The sequence below is a fragment of the Lactuca serriola genome, chromosome 4 (genome assembly GCF_051521515.1).
Source record: "Lactuca serriola cultivar US96UC23 chromosome 4, Lser_US96UC23_V15, whole genome shotgun sequence".
NCBI lineage: Eukaryota > Viridiplantae > Streptophyta > Magnoliopsida > Asterales > Asteraceae > Lactuca > Lactuca serriola.
The window spans coordinates 113,012,802-113,024,151 of record NC_136411.1 but is presented as its reverse complement, the minus strand read 5'-3'; positions in this window follow the sequence as shown (position 1 = coordinate 113,024,151).

The following is an 11,350-nucleotide window of genomic DNA, read 5'->3' as shown; positions in this document are numbered from 1 at the left end:
AGTTCTAATAACGTAGACGCACGCTTAGAATCCTACACACATAAGGTTTCTAGATCCGGTCGGCAACAGACCGTAGATCCTAACAATTAATATCATATATGGCAACATATAACATTTAGCACATAAAGCATTTTAGGCAACTTTCCTAAAATAAACTAGTGCTCGTGTCTAAAATCCAACAGACACACATCTTAAAATTCCACTTAGCATTCTAAGTTTAAGTCTAGAAATCCTACAAATTCCTAGTTCGCTTAAACTAATGCTCTGATACCAACTGTGACATCCCCAAAATCTCGGCCAGAAAAGACCGATTTTCACTTATGCTTTTAAATAATTTCAGAGTAAATCCTTTTGATTTGAAAGAGTTGCGGAATTTGTTCCCAAAACAAAACATGATAAAATAATATTTATCAAAGCATTTCATCAAGAGATGCATTTCATTATATAATCAAAACTCGGGATGTCATGTTCCGATACAGACCATAAAGCATAAACGATAACATTACAAGTCATTCAGCAAATATATACATATACAGACTTGTAAACAAAACAACAAGATGATCCATCCATCTTACGCCCTTGTGCCACTTCCTGTAATACAAATAAAACTGAGTGGGTCAGGCTTGGGAGCCTGGTAAGCATATAGGGTTTTCAACCCACAATAAATAAGTTATATTTAATTTCACCAACCAATCACTATCCCGATTACCCATTCCCGTTATCCTCACTTTACGTCCCTAAAACAACAACTATCTCAAGGGACCTAATCTAGGATTTTCATCGGGACGGACATCACTGCGAAGGGGTTTCCTCAACAATAGATATCCTAAAGGCAACCATGAGGGGGATAGAGTACACCGGTGAACACATCGTTCACAACACCTAAAGGTTATGAACCTGCTAGCGTTCCACTGGACTGTCTAGAAAGAGTCCGTGGTCGTTATCCATACTTCGCTGAATAACTAGATCAACAACAACAACAACATCGAGGCCTCTCATCTGTTTATTACACACCAACTATCTACCCATGTTCTACCCAACATATTAGTAGACAAAAATATATATTTTCATACATAGTTTAAAACCTGTATATCATTTTCATTCAATATATATTCCAGATAACAGATGAGGCATACCACATAACACGTATTCCATAGAAAACAATTCAGATCTATGAGATAGAATAAAGTGAATATCCATTCACGCATACAATCACAAAATATACACATAACAAGTATATCATATAAAATACTTCATAGTTACTCGTTAGAAGAAAGTAACTATACCCTCACACATATAAACCACAATTTACTTAATACACTCAAACCGTACTTGTATTATTATCGTGTTTATGAAAGGTAGTATACACTCACTTGATCAAAAGATGATCGGACAGCACTACGACTTGCAGAAGTAGTAATCCACAGCAGATCTGGAAGATCTCCTCAAAAATCGAACTTCTCGCGGGCAGAGCTTCGACTCGGGAACCGCACTTCTCGGGATCTTCGGGATCTCGGGACTTGCCTCGGGGCTAGATAATAATACCGGGGCTTCGGGGCATTTCTGGCACGCAAAACGATGCAAAACGGGAGAGAAAAGAGAAGAAATGAACAAAACTCTCGGCTGCCTTCGGATCCCTTTTATAGAGGCTGGAACCTCGGAGTACGCGAGGCGTACTGCAGTACGCAGCGCGTACTGCTTCCGAAATCGTCACTGCATGCGTCATCCGAAGTGTCGACACTTTCGGAGTACGCGGGGCGTACGTCGGATCGGACTGGTGACTCCCTTTTCGGATAATGCCGGATTTTTGATTTAAAAATAAATACAATTTATTTATCAAACTTCGGAAATTCATATCTTCTTCATACGAACTCCGTTTTCGACGTTCTTTATATCCACGGAAAGGTGAGACTACGCTCTACAACTTTCGTTTAGACTCCGTCGGCTAATTTTAACTTTATTTTTATTATTTATTTTTAATAGGCCGCGACAGAAAAACTTCGTTATAAATTCATAACTTCTTCGTTTGACGTCCGTTCTCGCCTAACTTTTTATCGCTTCGATACCAACAATGAGATCTTCGATTCTCATTTAGATTGCTTCGGCTAAAAACCGCTCGATCTCAAATCGAGTATTTCAGGCTGCACACCGCTAAGTCGAAACTTTGATAAATCATAACTTCCTCATACGAAGTCAGATTTGGGCGTTCTATATATATTCGAAAACCTCGTTTCAACTACTACAACATTAACCAAAGATATTAAGTTTATTTTACACTTAAATTTTGACGCTTATTTTTATTCTTAATTAATCAGACCACATAATTAAGCAATTAAGCACAAAACACATAATACTCAAATAATACATTCTTATTATTTCAAAATGGGTTACAAAGGTTAACCTAGACTATTACATTGCTAAAAATGGCAAGCCCGGAAACACAGGCGTTACACAATAGGGCAACTGAACCACCTGGTCGTATAGTAGAGGGAAAGAATGACAAGGCCAACCCTATCCCCACCGCTGGAGGAGCCAAGGAGAAGGTTGCGTCTTCGCCTTCTCATGGTCTTGCGTTAGCTTCTTTTTATAAGACCACAATTGTTCCTCTTTTTGTAGGTTCTCGTCTGAATGCCTACAAGCCGACTTGGAAGCTAACCGCCCAAGACCTTGTCTCCGATCATGACGCCGCTCTTAAGTGTTGCTGACACACGTTTCCTCCCACTACCACTGAGGCCCTAACGGTTTAATCAGATGAACACATAGCCGACGGTTTGCGTTATGTTGCCGCCCAGGTGTCATCTTATTTGGTCACAGCCGTTGGACGCATCTCTGAGATGGAGACTCTTCAGTTTGATTCTGAATGGAAGAGTATTAAATATGAAGAGTTGAGGGCCCATTTGGCAAAGGTAGAAACTAATAAGCGCAGTTGGAAGGCCGAGCAGGAGGTGGTGTTGTGCGAGAAGGCAGGCTTGGCTGATCAAGAGCCCTCAATTTCTCCAAGGCTTGGAACATGTGCAGAAAGCTTGTGTTGTTGCGGGGGTAGAATAGGGAAAAAGGATCGTCTGGGAGCAGGTAACTGTTGGGGAGTCTGACCCAAAGTTCAAGGAGAATGTGGCTGTCAGGACTCAAGAGATGGAAGATGCCCTGTAGCTTTCAATGAAACAAACTTTGCCAACCACCTTCGCCTGGGCAGTCTGGACATGGTTGGGCTCCGTAGTCTTTGTCAAGAAGCCCAGAGTGATGGGCCAGGCTCCGACCCAAACTCTGATCCTAGTGATAAGTAACCCCGTTTTGTGGTTTGTTCCGGTGTGATCCCCTTGAATAATATTTTCTTTTCCTTTGTTTGTTTATGGTCTCTTCTACTATCTGTGGCCATTCAAAAGTCTGGGAGTTCGGCAACTATGACAATGTTTTCTTTATATTTGCGGGCATGAATGTTTTGACATTACCTTGCCTACTCTTTTTGTTTGGTTGCTTCATGTATGGTTTATGTTGGCCATCACATGGTATTTACATTGGGTTTTCTTGCACTCGTGGCTTGAGTTCTGTTATTGTTGAACCCTGTATGTTTTAGCAAAGCTAGTAGTTGAGAAATTTGTTCTAATTTTCTACTTAAAGACCCTAGGTGTAGCCAAGATCGTCATCTTGAGGCTCGCATTATACTTTTTTGTTTTCTTGGTGTAAGGTTATGATCCTTCTACACTCATCTCACATGTTTATTTGTATGTTTGCTATGATGTAAATGATGAGCATGTTTCAGGAGGAAGGTTATGAGCCTTCTATATGAAAACTCCTTGGCTGCCTCCTTGTAACGATTTTGCTCATGTGATGTTGGATGATCAGTTCTTGTTGTCACACGGTAAATGTACACAGCCTCTTTGTTTTGTTTTTCAAGCTTGAAAATAAGTTGCATCTGAATTGCCCTTTTGGTTTACTCTAGTTTTGTTTAGAGTGTAATAAAATTGAAAGTAGTAAAGTAATTTTTGTTGATTATATTTACATGTAAAAATTAATACACAATGCCTTTGCTAGCATTGGTTGTACCTTTAACACTCGTTTTAAGAGTAAAAGTGGTGCAGGCTCTGGGCATTCCACGTTCTTGGAATGGCACGCCTATCCTGAGCTTGTAGGGCACATGCAGCAATCTTATGGGCTTCCACGAATTTGTATGGTCCTTCCTACGTGACACTGAGTTTCCCTAATGCTTTAGCATCGCTCGACTCGCTCTTTCTTAGAACTCATTCTCCGACTTTGAAATTCTTGACCCAGACTTGGCGGTTGTAATAATTCTCAGTTCGTGATTTGTATAGTGCTTGGTGCAGTTGTGTCGCCTCATGTTTTTCGTCGAGCATGTCCAGGTCCTGGCGTTGGCCTTTTTCGTTAGCTGCTTTTCTGAAACTCTTTGTTCATAGGGAGCCTACCACTATTTCTAGTGGAAGGACCACGTCTGTCCTGTAGGTTAGGCTAAAAGGCGTTTCTCCTGTGCTTGACCTTGATATGGTACGATAGAACCACAGCACTGTCGGGAGTTCATCCACCCAGGCGGAATTTGATCTGAGTAGCCTTTTCTTAAAACCATTAAATATGGTTTTGTTCAATATTTCGGTTTGCTCATTGGTCTGAGGGTGTGCCGCTGACGTGAAGCGGCGATGAATCTTTTTGTCTTCGCACCATTCGCTGAAGGGACTTCCTTAAAGTAGTGTGCCGTTATCGCTTATGAGGATTCTGGGTGTGCCAATACGGGCCAAGATGTTCTTGGTCATGAATTTTATCATTTGTTTGCCAGTAACGGCGACCAGTGGTTCTGCCTCTATTCACTTCATGAAATAATCCACGACCACTAGCAAAAATTTCACATCTCCCCGCGCTGGTAGGAAAGGTCCCACTATGTCAATTACCCAATTGGTGGAAGGGCCAGGGGCTAGTGATGGTTGTCAACGGCATGGCCGATTGATTTTGGAAAGGAGCGAATGCCTTGGATTCCTTGCATTTCTTGGTTAGGGCTGCAGCGTCATTGTGCATATTTGGCCAATATACACCTAGGCGGAGTATTTTTCTTGTGAGTGCTCAAGCTCCTTCATGTGAAAGCTATTCTCTGAATGACTTTCTTCTAGGAATTTATGTCCCTCTTCCTTGGAGGTGTACTTAGCCATGGACTGAGATATCCTCATCTGTATAATTGGTTATCCCTGATTGCAAGATGTGATACCCTGATCTTGACTTTTCTTGCCTCCTCAGGGTCATTTGGTAGCACGCCATGGCACAAGTAATCGACATACGGTTTGTTCCACTCCAATGCAGTCGATACTATATTGACCCTTTGGTTATTGATACTTCGCTTCGGGAGCATTTCGACTAGCAGTTTCTTTGTTAAGTGACCATAGGAAGTCGATGCTAACTTGCTGCGAGCGTCCGCCCTTGCATTCTTTTCCTGGGAGGTTTGTTTTATGAAAAATCTTTTGAACATGCTGGCTAAGCTACAAACTGCATCTAGGTATTCTTGCATCGTTGAGAGTCGCTAGTTGTTTCGTGCCAACCTCCTTGGCTAGCCTCAGACCTGCTAAAAGCGTTTCATGCTCTACCTCATTGTTTGATACCTGGAAATCATACTGCAACGCGTAAGTGATTTCTTCGCCCTTGGGGCTTTGTAGGATCAGGCATGCGCCTGAATCTTCCTTGCTTGTTGCGCCGTCGGTATACAGTTTCCAAAGTTCTTTGCTAGTTTTAGGCTCGAGTGGATCGATGGAAATCGTCATTGGCACTCCCTTAATGGTATCTGGAATTTCAACCAGGAAGTCTGCGAGGGCTTGGGCCTTGATGCTAGTCCGGGGGTGATAATGGATATCATGCTCACCTAACTCTATGGCCCACTTGGCTAGGCGTCCGGACTTTTCCGGCCTTAGAAGTACTTGCTTTATTGGGTAACTGGTCAAAACATCCACCTTGTGGTCTTGAAAATACCTCTGTAGTCGCCTGATGGCATATACCAGGGCGAGGACTAGTTTTTCAAAGGTCGGGTAATTGACCTCCGAGCCTTGTAGGGTCTTGCTAACAAATTAGATGGGAACCTGTCTGCCGTCCCCCTCCACTGCTAACATCGAGGAGATAGCTTCTTTGGAGGCGGCTATATATATATATATATATATATATATATATATATATATATATATATATATATATATATATGTATTGTTTCCCCTGGCAGCGGGCAGGCGAGGGTCTACGGTTGTTGCTGGGCGTCTTTGAGTTTTTGCAATGCTACATCTACTTCTTTTGTCCCTTTGAACTGTTTTTGTCTAAACATCCTTTGAGTGTCTGATACAGAGGAAGTGCTTTCTTTTTGGATTTGGCAATAAACCTTCCTAATGTCGTCAACATACCATTGATCTCCTGTACCCCTTTGAGATTGGGGGGGGGGGGGGGGGGGCTTTCGATTCGAGGAACTCCTGTATTTCGGCGGTATTAGGGAGGATCCCTTCCTTGGATACCTGATACCCAAGGAACTGCCCTTCATTAACTCCAAAGGTGCACATAGCTGGGTTTAGCTTTGTCTGCGCTCTAACTAGCGTTCTGAAGGTTTCCTCCACATCTTGGAGTAATGTTTCCTCATCGCGACTCTTGGTTACCATGTCGACGGTGTGCACTTCGATATTCCTACCAATTTGATCGGCGACCTTGTCCATCAGTCTTTGATAAGTAGCGCCCACGTTTTTTAGCCTGAATGGTATTTTTTGGTAGCAGAAAGTGCCTTTTTCTGTATGCAAGGTTGTTTTCGCCTCATCTTCGTTTCATCTGTACCTGGTGATAACCCTTGTACGCGTCGAGGAAACATTTGAGCAAAAAACCTTCAAGCGACTGGACATTCTGATCGATCACCGAGAGAGGGTAACAATCCTTCGGGTAGGTGTTGTTAAGATTTGAATAATCAATGCACATTCGCCACGAACCATTAACTTTCTTTACCATGACAAGATTTGCTATCCACATTGGGAACATGACCTCCCAGAGGATGTCAACATTCACCAGGTCAGCCACATCTGCATTTATAGCCCTGTTCCGGTCTACTGCATGCCCCCCTCTTTTTTTGTTTGACAGGGTTGCTCCCTGGTGTTTGCGGCAAAGGTCGTCGCTGATCCATGGCGTTTGCTAAATTTAACGAAGCCATGGATCGTTAATTGAATGAGGTGTAGTGGAGAAATTATCGACCGTCCGAACAAAATGTTGTGTTCTGCCGGATATCGGGTCAAAGAGAATTTGATTGTTCTTGTGATTCGATCCCTCTCATCGTGACTGACCATCATTAAGGGCAATTGAATTGTGCCCAATGGCTATAAACTATGTGTGGTGAACCTTATCAATGTCCCACCGGGATGGAGGTTGTAGCCCCTCCTTCCATGCGTTTAGTAGTTGTCTAAAACAGTGCCCGTATAGTATATCAGAGCAACTATCGTTGTCAATATATATTTGATGGAATTCCGTGCTACGAGTGAATTCAGACATGATGGGTGGATCTTGTGGATCCCAGTTCGATGGTTGCTCAAAAAACTGATATTGAGTATATTTCTTGATAGTACCTCTATTTCTTCCCCTGCCTGGTGAGTCATGTTTCTCTTGCGAGGATTAGAGATAGTAAGTACTGCCATGCTGTTGTGCGAAAGGGCTTGTCGCAAATCAAGATGCAATATCCCTGTCTCAGGTGGTTAACCATTCGATGACAACTACCAGAAACTGCTCTGGAGTAATGGCCTCGTAGCCGGTGAGATCTGTACCCTGGGCACTTGGATTGGATTCTATGACTTATACTCGCGGTGGTGTCCTCTGGGTATCACGACCGACATTTGAAACAGATCTTCTACGATAGGCGTAAGTGTTGTTGGGCTTAGATCATTGTTTTGCGAAGAACCAATGTCGTTAATTGGTTGTATCACTCTGAGAATACGTCCGAATGGCGCCAAATGTTGTGACATGTTTCAGGGGGTTTTGATGTCGGCTGATGGATCTGCCTTGAGAGCTTTCTTGAGGACACAACACAAAGAAGAATCGTTAAAGGATGTCCGGGTGTTCTCCCAGGACGTTGCTCTGACGATCAAGTTAGATTTATGAGATAGGTAATTTTAGGGTAATCTTTTTGAGAGAGAAGATGGGATCCCTTCCTTGAGGCAGAAGAGATTCTTTTATACCTCCTTCTAACGGATCGTGGGGACCTCGTCCGATTAGCGTGAAACTAGGCCTCCTATAACTGGGAGAATTACACCCACGTTAACTAACTGTTTACTGATGTCAGAGCGTCACCTAAGCTTTCTGTCATGTCCTGATTGGTCATGAGTGAATGAGGAGATCACGTGGAATGTTCTTTCCTTGTGATGGGAAGTGAGTTATCGACCTGGCGTTGGATCACGTAGGCCAAGACCAGGTCTCGGCCAAGGTACTAGCATGTTAACACTCCGTCTAGGCCTTCCGTTAAGTTTAACGTGACAGTACATGGTAACGTTAACAAGGCTATAAGGGTGTTTAAATAGTGCACAAACTCTAAATATTAGGGTTTTGATCCAGACCATGTACGCTTGACGTATTAGGAATATACTCAGCGTACTGGATGAAACATGTGTTTCTCCAAAACACCTCAAGGGATTGATTTATCAATAATTTTTCATAACAAGGTCATGAAGGTAAATATTAATAAAGTATGATGTGATTGTAATGTTTTATAAGACCATCTCTAAGACCACCTCCAATGGATACATAAAAATAGTGTTTTGGTGTGAAAATGTGTTCCAATGGACCACTAAACTCAACACAAAAATAGTGGGATTGAATAGTGGCCTCTATATTTGGTGTAATACTATTCATCATACAAAAACAACTTTTTAAATTGTTAAATACTATTTTGGTTAGTTTTATAACTTTTACAACTTTAATAATTATTCTATACTATATTATAATATGAAAATATGTTTTTAGTATAAAATTTTAGTGTGTGGTTGGAGTAAAAAAAAAATTGATGTTAAAAATACACCAATTTAATGATACTTTTAGTGGAATGGTTGGAATTGCTCTAACCCATTTCTACTTTTTCCTTTAAAAATAAAGTAAAAGATAAAGTAAATAATGTTTCATTTCTAACCCTAATATATTTTTTTTATCCAATTTCTTATCCCAAAAATATATTTATAATACATTTTATTTTTGCAACTTATATATATATATTATCAAACACACCCATTCTATTAATTAGATTTTAACAAAAATATATTTTATCTTTCTTCATTACACTAATATTATCATAGAATTATAACAAAATAAAATGTTCATATATAATGAATTTGAATTAATTTCTAATTTATTAACAACGATTATTAAATAAATAAGATTATATTTATAAAACACTTATAAATAAATATTATACATACATCTTTTAGAAAATATTAAACATGGATTTGAAAAAAACTATTATATATGTTTGCGTTCAAATAAATTTTCAATAAATGATCAACTAACATATTTCGTTGGTCGTAAAGGAGAAACCCAAAACTGGCCCTGAGCTGAACCGAAAGTATCTATATCGGGGCCAGTTCCCAGTTCAAATGTTTTTAATTTACAATTTCCAGGTAAGATTCGGACCGAACCCAAAAGACGTTAGTAAAATTGGACTAAGACCAATATATACGAAAATGATTTTTTTTATCGACATGAACTACATATGAAAAAGTTGTAGATATGAAAATGTCTTATTCGATTATAAGCTTTTATAAAATATATTACGGTGTTTCAAATTTTTAATATGCATTTAATATTTTATATGAAGTTTATACATAAATATTAAACTTTATATTTATTATTAATTAATATAATTTAATATATAACATGACATTACAAATATTAAATATTATATTTTAAATATAATAGATAAAAATAAATTAGAAATATATAAAATAAAAAGGGACTAAAATCAAACATTCAAATTTCAACTTTATTTTTAAAGGAATGAATAGTATTCATTTATCTCTCAAAGAAGACTAAACTGCACAAATGGTCCCTGTGGTATGTCAAAAATTGCCACTTTGGTCCAAAAATGTTTGGACTAGCACCAGAGGTCCAAAGTTTTCATTTTGTTGCTTGTTTAGTCCAATCTTTTCTTATTTTTTTTCAAAATGACGGATTTGCCCCTGTTAATATGATTTTCTTTTTTTCTTAATTTTTTTTTTTTTCTGATTTTCAGATTTAAAAAAATAAAAAATAAAAAATAAAAAATAAAAAATAAAAAAAATAAATCTCTCTCTCTCTCTCTTTACTTTACTGTGTTGTCACAAACACTCAAACCTAATTTGTGATTATACCAGAGACCTGGAGGATCATTGATGATCTCATTTTGATGCTCCTCGATCCCGATTATCTCTTTAAAAGATTTTATCAGAAAACTTCACCAGAGTTCATTCAATCTCGCCGGAGATACTATTATTTTTCGATTTTTCTCTCCAATCTCTATCTCTCTAAATAAATAAAACGATATCCTAGTTCAAATCAAGCTACCCCGAAGCACCAATCGTTTGTATTTCACAGTCGATCGAACCCAAGTTCCAGTACCCAACCCAGTTCTGTTCATCAACGGGTCCGGTCATGGCATCATTCTCCACCATCATCTCCGTCGTTCTCGTCCTCAAACACATACAACAACAAAGAAATATCATAACAATGAATTCAATCAAACCCACCTCCGATGACCACACTCAAACATCATAACAGCCCCCAAACGTTGATACGCCAATGTCAAAACTGCCCTCCATGACTGCTTCTGCAAAAATCAGAAGAAGAAAACAACACAAAAACTCAAATGGGTGTATTGGAAGAACCCCTAAATCAACAAATTGTAGCATATAAACATACTAATCTTACCCTCAGATGATTTTGACGAGACCCAGTTTCCAGATCCATGATAAGACGAAGACCCATTTAGGTTTAAGTAATTAAATTTGATAAGACGAAGACCCAATCGAAGAAAAGCAGTAGCAGCAGTCATCAATCTCGGTTGTCTCTCTTCAGTCCAGCAGAAAACGCAAAGAACAGAGGAGGGTGAAGTAGATCGAAAATAGCATAACAGGTTGGGTGAACACACGAGTTAGGGAGAGAAAACAAGGCGATGGTAGCAGGGTGAATCAAACATAGCTGTAGGTGGTGGTGGTCGGAGTTAATGGCGGCGATAAGGCAATGGGTGTTTGGTGATTGTGGCGGTGGCTCTAGCCGCCTCATTTCTCTTCTTCCGGTAGCGAACGAGAGGGAGAGGAAGGAGGAGTAATGGGTTGTTAGTGATCGGAAACAACAACAAAGTAGTAGTGGTGGCTGTTGGAACTTC